Source organism: Arvicola amphibius, chromosome 1 (assembly GCF_903992535.2).
Source record: "Arvicola amphibius chromosome 1, mArvAmp1.2, whole genome shotgun sequence".
NCBI lineage: Eukaryota > Metazoa > Chordata > Mammalia > Rodentia > Cricetidae > Arvicola > Arvicola amphibius.
Window position 1 is genome coordinate 132,228,268 of NC_052047.1, and position 12,385 is coordinate 132,240,652.

Sequence of the window (12,385 nt, forward strand, 5' to 3'; positions counted from 1 at the left end):
TCCTACAACTTGCATCCCCTAACCTTCCTGAGAGATCGGGTAAGTCAATCTGTCTTCTTTCTTAGCCCAACCCACTCCCAATCCTGAAAAAAAGCTGGGACCCAGCAACCTATCTCTTTATAGATTTCCCCTTTCAAGTTTCAAAGATTTGCTGCTTCGCTTCACTGAATTGTGTCATCCTTCCCTGAGGCTGAGGAGAGGCAGAGGTGACTGCCACTCCATAGGTCACAGGGCAAAGGAAGGAATGGTTTCCCGGGTAGAGGCTAACTCCTCCAGTTTCTCCTGGGATGTGCCGGAAACTGCAGGCACTGCTCAGGGGCCTCCCATACAAAGGTGTGCCAGAGTAATCTCCTTTCTCTACGTAAGAAAAACTGTGGGAATAACTTTATTAGCCTTTGCAAAAAATAATTGTAAAACTTCTGATCGGCCCAACATGCCAATAGCAGGTAAAGACCAAATACTACGGCTACAAGGATGGGTCTGAGGGTTGAGCCTGACACAAAAGTTTTAATTTAGGTCTCTGGCCATCTATACACTCTGAACTTCGTGGTTCACTCTGCCAAACAGGCAAGCTAATTTTAACAGCCCAGGGAACTCACCCTTAGCGAGATCTCACTCTCCCTCAGTGCTTCATGCAATTTCTGTTTTCATTTCATCTAAATTAAAAAGGGTTTGATTTAATTTTTTTGTTTTGTTTTGGTTTTTAGTTCATCTAGTTAAAACGTTGAGGAGATGGGAGAATCTAGGAGGAGGAAACGGAAAGAGAGGAATGGTGTAATTATAATCTCCAAAAGCAAAACATCTCTTTAAAAAATGTGAGGGGGGCAGCAAATTGGCTCAGTGGGTGGAGACACCTGTTGCCAAGCCTGACGGCCTGCGTTTGGTCCTGAGTCCCTGCAACTCCTGCAATTTCTAGGCAACCGTTGATTTCTATGCAGATGTGGCACATGTGTGCCCATGCAAATATCCATGCAAATGCACACAAATAAATAAACATAGAAATAAATTTAAAAATGTAAAAAATTAAACAGTGGGTAAAAGTTGAGTGGCACAGAAAATCCCAGAATCTCCCTTACAGTGGCCAAGGCTGGACACAATGGGGACTCATTGTCTTGAAAGAAGACTTGCCAAATAGAGGAGTCTATGCAGGTGACCAAGGTCACCTACACTGGGGAGAAAGCAAGGGAGCCAGTGCATTCCAGTGATCTGTGTCAACAAGGCAGTGGGGAGAGGCAAATCTGAGTTTGGAGCTATCAGTTAATTGATGTGGGATTCCCCTCTGTATGCTGTGAATATCATTGGTTAATAAAGGAACTGCTTTGGGCCTATAACATAGTTATAAGGGAACAGAGCTAGGTAGAGAAAACTAAGCTGAATGCTGGGAGAAAGGAGGTGGAGTTAAGGAGAAGCCATGGAGCCTCCTCAGGAGACAGACATGCTGAAACTTTGCTGATAGGCCACGACCTCATGGTGATGCTCAGATTAATGGAGATGGGTTGAATTAAGATGTAAGAGTTAGCCAATAAGAAGCTAGAGCTAATGGGCCAAGCAGTGATTTAAATAATACAGTTTCTGTGTGATCATTTCAGGGCTAAGCAGCCAGGAACTAACTAGCGGCCTCCCTACTACAGTTAATGGTGATGTTGGTGACTTGGCAAACAACCAGGAGATTGGGCAGATCCCCTGTGCCACTGTTGAACAGTTTACATGCAATAATTGCTACCACTTAGGAGATGAGGGAACCCTCTTAAAGAGGTTTAGAGGCTTAGAAGAGGTTAAAAAGGTTAGACTATTTTATCAGGGCCGTACCACTAGATATTGAAAGTGAAGAACTTCTTCCTCATCTGCCTTTGGGCTCTGTTTTGCTAAGCAGTTCTAGGGCAGCCGAGGCTACAGTATGAGAACCTATCTCAAAAATAAACAAACGGGCAATTACTTTCATTATCTCACTGGGAAAAATGCATCCCCACCTTACACCAGAAGACCAGAAGAACTTCATTTGTAGCAACAGTTAAACAGAGCATTGAAACCACAGGCACAGGATAGGACGGAGCAGTAACACTGTTTCAGAATCACCTAATAACACTGCTCTGGGAGGCTCCTGTAACACATCACAGGTCCTAGCAAACCAGAACTCTTCACAGATCACCTCTGGTCCTGCGCAGAAAAACAAGACGATTTAAAAAGCCAAAGGGCAGATGAGAAACATAGACACACAGCCCCTTAAACTTCATAAATATCTCCTATCAAATAAATACCAGACGTGCAACAGAGAATCCAGGTGAAGGCGATGAAAAGGGCTACAGCAAAGAAGTGATACAAAGTCTTGACAAAATTCCTAATGAAAGCAAACAGGGTAGTTGGCCGAGGTCTGCAGGGATTAGTCAGAGTGTGGGCAAACACATCCTGAGCCAGAGCTGCAGGGCAGGCATGTCCTGCCAGCCTCCAGCAGGAGCAGGTAGGCAGCCAGTGCTTGACTCCGCAGCCTTACCTTCAGGGATTTAATACGCACGTGCTTACATATGTAGGAAGTGGTTACACGTGCACATTGTTGTCTCATTGTTCTAAGTAAGAAGGGTTGGAAGTAAATCAAGTAACATAATAGGAACAAAACTGGTTAATGAACTCTGGAACAGAGAGGGGTGCTGAGCGTGTGTGTGTGTGTGTGTGTGTGTGTGTGTGTGTGTAAGAGAGATAGAGAAGGAGAAAGAGAGATGTACTTGTATATGATGTATTATGCTTGTTTGTGACATGTGTGATGTGTTTGTGTGTATGTGATAAGCTTGTGTGTATTTGTGGTGTGCTTGTGTGTTATGTGTGCATGATATGGTGTGCTTGTGTGAGAGACGTTCTTGTGGATGATGTGGTGTGTGATGTGCTTTTGTGTGATGTGCTTATGCTGGGTGCTTGTGTGTGTATTGTGTTTTTCTGTGTTATGTGGTGTCCTTCTGTGTTATGTGTGTGATGTGGTGTGCTTGTGTATGATGCCATGTATGTGTGAGGTGTGTGATGTGCTTATGTGTGTATGAGAGAGTTATGGATGTGTTTGTGCATGTGGTGTGTGTGTGTGTGTGTGTGTGAAGTGCGGTACATGTGTTTGGTGTATGTGTTTGGATTGGTGCATGTACATGAGTGTCCTGGTACAGGTACCCATACACGCACATGTTAAGGCCAGAGCAGGATTCAGGTCATTTCCTCTATCACTCTCTGCCTCATTGCCTTGAGCAGGGTTTCTCACGGAGACAGAAGCTCACCATTTTGGATGGGCTGCTGGCCAGCATGTGTCTGGAACCTATGTGTCTATACCCTTCCTCTGTCTTTATTCATTTTGGAGTTACACAGTGTCTTAGTTAGGGTTTCTATGGCTACAATAAAACACCATGACCAAAAAGGCAAGTAGAGGAGGAAAGGGTCTATTTGTCTTACACCTCCATATCTCTGTTCATTATTGAAGGAAGTCAGGACAGGACCTCAAACAGGATAGGAACCTGGAGGCAGGAGCAAATTCAGAGGCCATAGAGGAGTGCTGCTTACTGGCTTGCTCCCCATTGCTTGCTTAGTCTGTTTTCTTATAGAACCCAGGATCACCAGTCCAGGGATGGCACTACCCACAATGAGCTGGGCCCTCCCCCATCAATTACTAATTAAGAAAATGCCCTACAGCAGATCTTATGGAGACATTTTCTTAAATGAGGTTTTCTCCTTTAAGATAACTCTAGCTTATATCAAGTTGACATAAGACAAGTCAGCAACCGACCCCTTGTCAACAACACAATGAACACATCACTATTTAGCCCCAACCTTTCCTGTTTTATTCATCCCCAAAATCTCACATTAAAATCATAAATATCTTTAAAATCCCAGTCTTTACAAATTGAAATACATTACAATTTTGGTCTCTTTAAAATAGCCAATCTCTTCTAAAATCCAAAGTCTTTTAAAATTCAGTCTCACAACTGTGGGCTCCAGTAAAATAAAAATAAATAAATAAATAAATCAAATATGTTCTTATTTCAAGAGGGAAGAACCAGAGCACAATCTGAACAAAGAAAAACCAAACTCCAAAAGTGTAAATAACTCAATGCCAAGTGTCTGGGATTCACTCACAATCTGGGCATTTCCAAGGGGCTTGGGTCACTTCTCCAGTTCCACCCTCTACAGCACACACGGCTTGTCTTGTAACAAAGGCTCCACTCCACTGCTGCTGCTGTTCTTAGTGGTCCATCCCATGGTACTGGCATCTCCAAAATGCTGGGGTCTTTTGCTGAGCTTCTCTTGGCCTCTCACAGTGCAAGCCTCAGCTGTTCTCCATGACCCCTTCATGCTTTCAAAACCAGTACCACCTGCATGGGTTTTAAACTGCCAAGTTTGACTGCCAGGATGTGATGGAGGGCTCCCATTGGCTAATAAAGAAACTGCCTGGCCCATTTGATAGACCGCCCCTTAGGTGGGTGGAGTAGACAGAACAGGAAGAGGAAGTGAGGTAGAAGGATCAGTCAGATGCCACACCTCTCCTAAGTTAGGCAGACTGCCATGCCTCTGCTCAGAAAGAGAGACGCGATGAAGCTCCAGCCCAAGATGGACGTACGCTAGAATCTACCTGGTAAGGCACCACTTTGTGGTGCTACACAGTTTATTAGATATGGGTTAGACAAGATGTGAGTAAGAGGCTGAAAATAATGGGCCAGGCAGTATTTAAAAGAATACAATTTGTGTGTTGTTATTTCGGGTTTTAAGCTAGCCAGTGGCCGAGAGCAGGGCGGTGGGAAACCGCCCGTAGCCCCTCACTACAGAATGGCGCCCACGTGGATAACCGAATCCACAGAAAGCTTGAGAAAGCTTGGGAAAGAATAGAGTAAAGCTCTATTTTTCGGGTCTGGCAAACAAGCACTCTCATCTAAGAGAGGCTTCCTGACTCAGCTTCAGCTGCAAAACATTGCAGCTCCTTTAAGAGGTTCGGCTACGAAACACTTAAATGTTGTTGATGAAAATTAACTGCATGCTTTTCGGTTTTCAGCCGTAGCAGGAAAAAAGCTGTGTCGTTTTAAAATGCCGGCTTTCTGAGCCATCCTGCCAGGGCAAACTCTGGCTCTTTCAAGCAGGCGGTCCTGACTATGGAGTTTTTGAGTGTTGTTTAACACTGTTGCAGCTTGCTTGCTGGCAGGGACCTTGAACCGCCAAAGAGTTGTGGTACCTCTGCCATGAGGCTGGAAAGCTAGGGAATGGGCTGGATCTAGCCGCCAAAGTCACGGCTTTAGTCCTACTGATATTGTTTGGTAAAGTAAAGACTCATGTAGTCAGAAAGAGAGATATACAGTAAAAGAAAAATTCAAAGTTGAAGAAAATGTCTAAGTGGTTTACACTGTGTTAAAAATATATGCAGGCTAAAGGTTAAAGTTCTTAAAAGAAAAAAAACGAAAAAGAAAAAGAAAAAAAAAAGGAAGTAGTTTGTTGTGGTGGTACACACCTTTAATCCCAACACTTGGGAGGCAGAGGTAGATTGACCTCTGTGACTTCAAGGTGTGGCAGCACACACCTTTAATCCCAATGCCTGAGAGGCAGAGACAGACAGATCTCTGTGAGTTCAAGGTGTGGTAGCATACGCCTTTAATCCCAGCACTTGGGAAGCAGAGGCAAGTGGATCTCTGAGAGTTCAAGGACAGCCTGGTCTACAGAGTTATTCCAGGTCAAAGATATACAGAGTACCTGTTTCAAAAAGTAAAAGTAAAAATAAAAGAAATAGAGGTTAAAATAAAGTCGTATAAGATGGAAAATATACAGAGAATCTTGATACTGTATACTATTATGCTCTCTTTGAATTGTTTGAATGCTGAGGAAGAAGCAACAGCTGCTAAAAGATATTTGTTTATAAATGCTGCTGAACTAATCCACCATAGACATTTTGAAAATACCTTGACTTCAGAAATTGGATCTAAGGATATGATACTTTGGAAAAGAGATTCTTCTTTTGTTTTTACAGAAAATGAGACCCTATGGATTGCATCTAACCCAATATGGTATGATAGACCACGCCCTCCCGAAAGGTTGCTGTGAACACCTTCAGAAAATTACTTCACCCAACTGATGACTGAGATGAACCTGGCACACAGTTTACACCATAGAAGATCGGATTAACAGTGCCCCCATTCAGCAGGAAGCAGTTTGGAGAGAAATAACTGCGCCCATATTCCCAAATATTGTTTATAAATGTTCTTTTACTTTTAAAGGGGGAGATGATATAGATATAAATAAGTTGGATTGTTGTGAATCTTGGTTAATGATATTAAGGTCAATCTTGTTATATGTATTTCTGATCTTGATTAAGGTATTGTGATTGTGTAGTTCTTTTAAAAATGTAATGTATAATTAGGAAATATAGGTTGTTAATGGATAATTGTCGATAATAGTAAAGCTTATAGTCATGTTAGTTAGATTTTCTAGATATATAGAGATATATTTTAGTTAGATAGGCATTCCTAATATCTTTCAAAGACTACAGAATATTCCACTTAAATGTTTTAATAACTTAAGGCTTTTCATGACAATGAGACATATCTGCTCCTGGCAGCACTAGCTACTTCAAGAGGAAAATGGGCATCGAAGAGGATCCTTATGGAGTTTGACAGCCATTTGGGCAAGAAACTGCTCTTGCCTGGACTGTTGCCTAAACTGGACACAAAGAACCCACAGAGAGAGGACTAAATGTGAGATGATCTTTTGGGGTTCCTGATTCAAGAAAGAGTCTGCGAGACATTCTGAAGGACACAGCAGATAGTGACTGAACTGCCTTCGAAATTTCCTGCTGCATAGAAATGTCTGCTGGATATTTATGGGCCTGTAGGCCGAAGATGGATGCCCCGACAGTACAAAAGAACTTTGGGTGACTGTCCAGGTAGCACAATGTCTCTGTGATTTCTAGAGTTTGGAAATTGCATATTTCTTATTTACTTAGGTAATATTGTGTCCTTCTGGAGTCTTTGATGGAGCTGAAGAAGAATAGATAGATAATTATAGTTGTTTTCCTTTGTTATGATAAAAGATAAAGTAGATATAAATATTGTAACTGTAATTCTTACTTGATAACTGTTTTGTTATATGTAATTTTACTATGTTAAAGTTAAAGCCTTTCTTTTTTGTTTAAACAGAAAAAGGGGAAATGATGGAGGGCTCCCATTGGCTAATAAAGAAACTGCCTGGCCCATTTGATAGACCGCCCCTTAGGTGGGTGGAGTAGACAGAACAGGAAGAGGAAGTGAGGTAGAAGGATCAGTCAGATGCCACACCTCTCCTAAGTTAGGCAGACTGCCGTGCCTCTCCTGAGAGAGAAGCCAGATGCAATGAAGCTCCAGCCCAAGAAGGACGTATGCTAGAAACTTCCCGGTAAGGCACCACTTCGTGGTGCTACACAGATTATTAGATATGGGTTAATCAAGATGTGAGTAAGAGGCTGAAAATAATGGGCCAGGCAGTCTTTAAAAGAATACAGTTTCGGTGTAATTATTTCGGGTGTAAAACTAACCATGCGGGAGCCGGGCAGGATGAAAAGCAGGCCTGCCCATAGCTCCTCACTACAAGGATGAGGTACAACCTTGGCCACCTCTGGAGCACAGCTTCTGTGTGCTAATCCACAGGAAACACTTCCCAGAAGATCTCATCTCAACGATGCTACTCTCTTCTTAATCACCACTGATTTCTCAACTTTAGTTGGCCAGCATCAATTGTCCCAGCAAAGCAAAGACTTCTCTTTAACAGTTCTGGTGTCTTGTTAATCACAGCCCCAGCAAAGCAGAACCACAGAATCTTAATTCAAAAATAATAACTCTAATAGAGTCTTTAAAGTTCCCTCTGAAACGCCATATCCCAGGCCTTCATCTTCTGCATTGCCCTCAACATTCTCCTATCTTCTAAGCCTCTACAGAATAGTTCACCAAACATTAAACACCCAATGGCTTTTCTTGTTCAAACCTCTAAAGTCTTTCCGCAGTCCTTCTAAATGCAACATGGTCAGGTCTGTCACAGCAATACCGCACTCCCGGTACCAACTTCTTAGTGAGTTTCTATTGCTTCTGTGTGTGTTTCTTTACATGGGTGCTGGGAATTTGAGCTCAGATTTTCATGCTTACGCAGCGTAATGTACTCCTAACCACTGAGCCATCTTGTCAATCCCTGAATCAAAATGCTATGCAAATATCAAAAAGGTTATCAGTTATACAAAAGAATTAAGTTGGTCTTTTATCTCCCTCTGTACAATAGGCAGGCACTGTCCCACTGAGCTACATCCCAGCCTCTATGACACCATTTTATGACACTCTATTTAAACAGTATAGAAGTAAAATTCTATGATTTTGAATTTAATAGTAGACTTTAGATACGACACCAAATGCATAAGCAACAAAAGAAAGATACATAACTTCAAATTTATCAGCATCAAAAACTTTTGAGTACCAAAAGATGTGTTAAGACCATGAGAGGATAAAGTCGAGCATCATGGTCCTGTGATCCTAGCTTTGGGGAACCAAAACAGGAGACTGGCGAGGCCAAGGTCAGTTTGAACTACACAGTGAGATGCTGTCTCCAGAAAGAAAGAAAAGGAAGGGGGAGAGAGAAAGCAAGAACTACTGTAGCACAAATTCTAATTGGTATTAATAATAAAATCCCAGAGTCAGATATAGGGGTTAATGCTGGAAGATCAGAGAAGCAGAGTGGTTAGCCACTAGAGAGTTCTTACCTCTACCAGTGCAGACTGAAGAGGCAATCCTCTCCTCGGACTTACTTCTCAGACTGACTGCTTCAGACTGCTGCTGCAGACTGTACTGAGTTCCTGTCTCCTTCCGCCTAATATTCTTCCCTTCCACCCAGCCATATCACTCCTGGCTCCACCTCCCTAGTACTGGGATTAAAGGAGTGGGATCCCAAGTGCTGGGATCACCTTTGTGTGAGCTCTGTTTCTCTTTTAGACTGGATCAATTTCGTGCAGTCCAAAATAACTTTGAGCTAACAGCAAAGCAATCCATCTGCCTCTGTTTCCCAAGACCTGGGATTAAAGGTGTGTGCCACCACTGCCTAGCTTCTAATGGCTTAGCTCTATACTCTGATCATCAGACAAGCTTTACTTGTTAAACCCAAACAAAATATCACCACAAACTCTTAACAGATGTTTCTCTTAAAAGGAGATGTAGCCAGCTAACTGCTGGGCTTGGCTGTCACTGATACAGACTTTCCTCTATGATAGTAAAAATCTTACGATTAGACAGCAGCAATGCTTGCAGGACCCTGTGAGTTCTCTGGGAGCTGCTGAAACAGGTGCTTTAAATAGTCGTTATGGGCTACAGACGCCGCACGATTGGCAGAGTGCTTGCATACAGGAAACCCTGGGTTCAGTTGACAGCACCACGTAAAACTGAGTGTGGTGGCACGCACATCTCATCCCCGCCCTTGGGAAGTGGAAGCAGGAGCGTAAGAAGTTAAAGGATAAAACAAGTTCAAGGGAAGTCTGAGATACATGACACCCCATCTCAAAGAAAAAAGTTGAAATGGTAACTTTTGCACAGGTTACATTTTACCTCAAGAACAAAAAGGAGTTCTTTATCAATAGGACTAATCCCCAGAATACTCATTAAGTAACATCAAAAGCACTTCTCTGATACAGAACTACAGATACAGGCTATCATTCATATCTCGTTTACCATAATGCCCTTATTAATACAGCTTAGCATCCTGGGAAGACAGGCAGAGAAGCAGACCTATAACACCTGAGCCACCTTAAACTCAAGCCAAACATGTTCTTCCCATGCCAGTGTAGAGCAGCACTTGCCAATGGCCTTTTTATACAAGTCAGGTTGGTTTCCTTGATCCCGGGCTCCATACAGGCAGCTCTGGGCTGAGCTTTGCATCCCTGTCTTCTGTGCCCAGTTATAACTCCTGAGCAGGGGGCCTGGGCAAGCTCCCCAGTTCAGAGCTCCATAGAGAGACTCTGCATCACGTGCATTCCTCCAAGTCTGGACACCCCCATGCTCCCAGTCAGTCAGCTTTCCAATTCTGTTATGAACGAGGCTCCTCCCACATATGTTGAAGACCAAACCCCAGGACCATTAAGAGGTAGGGCCTTTGGGAGGGGATTAGAATTAAATAAAGCCCTGAGATATGGTCCCCAGGGTGCAATTAAAGAAACTAGAACTGGTTCTCAACTATGTGAGGACATGTTTGGAAGAGCCCTGGCCAGACAGCAAATCCACAGTGCGTGTTCCTGGGCGTCTAGCTTCCACAGCTATGGGAAATGAAGTCTGTCCTTTAAGTCAGTCCATCTGCACGTCAGCTTTGCATCACGAAGACAAAATACCTGAGACGAGCAATTCATAAAGCAGGAAGGTTAGCGTTGGCTCACGCTCCCAGTCTACGGTCTCTTGGTTCCATTACCTTATAACACTGAGTCTGTGCTGAGGTGAGACTTCATAGCAAGAGTGTGGCAGAAGAAACTGCTCAGTGCATGCAGTCAGGAAGCGGGGAGGTAGAGAAAGGGGCCAGGTCACCTTCAAAGGCAAATCCCCCAAGAACCTATCTTTTCTCTGTTAATATCCATGTCTTCAAAATTCTACTGCCTGCAGCACACAGGAAATCAAGCCACAGTACCTACCGTAGATGGTGCCTATGCTAGCTGTCCAAACCAATGTGGGTGGCGTGGGGAGAAGGAGAGGGAGGGGGAGATACAAGGAGGGAGAGAGAGACAATGAAAGATTTTCAGGGCTACCTGTCTAGCTCAAGTGTGCAGCCAGCAGGAATTGGGAGCTTCCGTTCTACCCTTGGATCTAGGGAACCCCCAACTACTCCCTTTCTCATTGAGGGCATACCACGGGTCAAGTACCATTTTTATGTTAGAAGTTAGACATTTTCATCTAGCATCACCCCCAAACACACCCCCTGCTGTTCTTGGTGCTCAGCTCAGAGGAAAACAAAACTGTCAAATGAGTTCCAGTGCTGGAGGAATCGCCATGTGAGGAAAACTTCTCAAAGGACAACACAAGCACTATATTTTATGGGTGATTGCTGGGATTTTCCAAGAGTAATTTTGACCATATGTTTTCCTCAGGTCATGTGATGGTTTTAGCCTCTATCTCCCCCCCCCCACCGAGTTAAATGTGACTGCTCTCTAGCTGACAGCAGGGCCAACTTCTCTGTTCCAAGATTCAACATTATTGGAGGCAGTCACAGCAAACTCCCCAATCCTCCGGCTCCCACAGTCTGTCTCCTAGTAATGTCAGAAGCCTACGGACATAATGCCTCACCACTGTGACCACCTAAACACAAGCTGAGCAAGGACAGCAACAACAGACGTGGGTGAGGGGAAGCCAAGGAGGCTTCAACCCTATGCAAGAACTATAGGAAACTAAGGAATTCCGAGAGTGGGAGAAACAGACTTCCCCAGGGGAATAGCTCACTGATTGGGTAACCAATGCCAAGCGGCCAGTCCTGAAAGCATACATATGAGTAACAACACACAGACTGAGCAGAGATATTTCTGTACTTAGGAATATATGTGTATATACCTGGACGTAGGTAACACCAATTAATGAATAAAAAAGGCAGTGGATTGGAAAGAGAGCAAGGAACAGGTGTGTAGTAGGGTTTGGAGGAAGGAAAGAGAAAGGAGGAGATGGTGTGGTTAAATTACAATACAACCTAACAAAAACAAACACAAAAGATGCAGGGATAGCTGGATCACTCATGCCTGTCAAAGTCTGAGGGTCCTCAAACACCCTCTCCTTCCCCTTCTGAACGTCTACGCTGCTTACGTTTGTTACATGGGGGTGCAAAGGAGGCGTGCAGGTGCTCTGAGGGTGATTGCGCACAAATCTCCCCCAGGCTGAGGCTTAGTAAGGTTACATGATTATCCTGTTACACGGCTGAGCTGGGGGTTGGGGGTGCGGCAGGAATCCAAATCCCAAGTCTCACCCATTTCACCATTCAGGCTAAATCACTCCCATCAGCTTAGCTCCCCTGATTCTTTTCCCCAGCGCTAATGTATGTCTCTGCTTTGCATCCAATTTAGTCCCTTCTACTCAGGCAGCTTCCTTGCCTGACAGTCCCCCTGGGGAGGCCTTAAGATGACTCCTGCCCAGAAATTACCACCTTCGGTCTGAACACACATGCCCAAGGCATTCCTCTGGGTCTTGAATCCACACCAGGACCTCGCCAGCCACCATCGCCAGCAGCTTCTCTACCGGCTCATGGACATTTAGAGCCTCTCTCTAGCCCCTGGCTGGAGCAAACGCTGCTGGCTTCCAGGGCTACCTGCGGCTCCTGTTATTTTCCTGTCATTGACTTCGTGCTGGGGTTTCTAACAACCCAATCCAACTTCCCTGCTCTCATTTCTTTTTCTGCCCTTGGA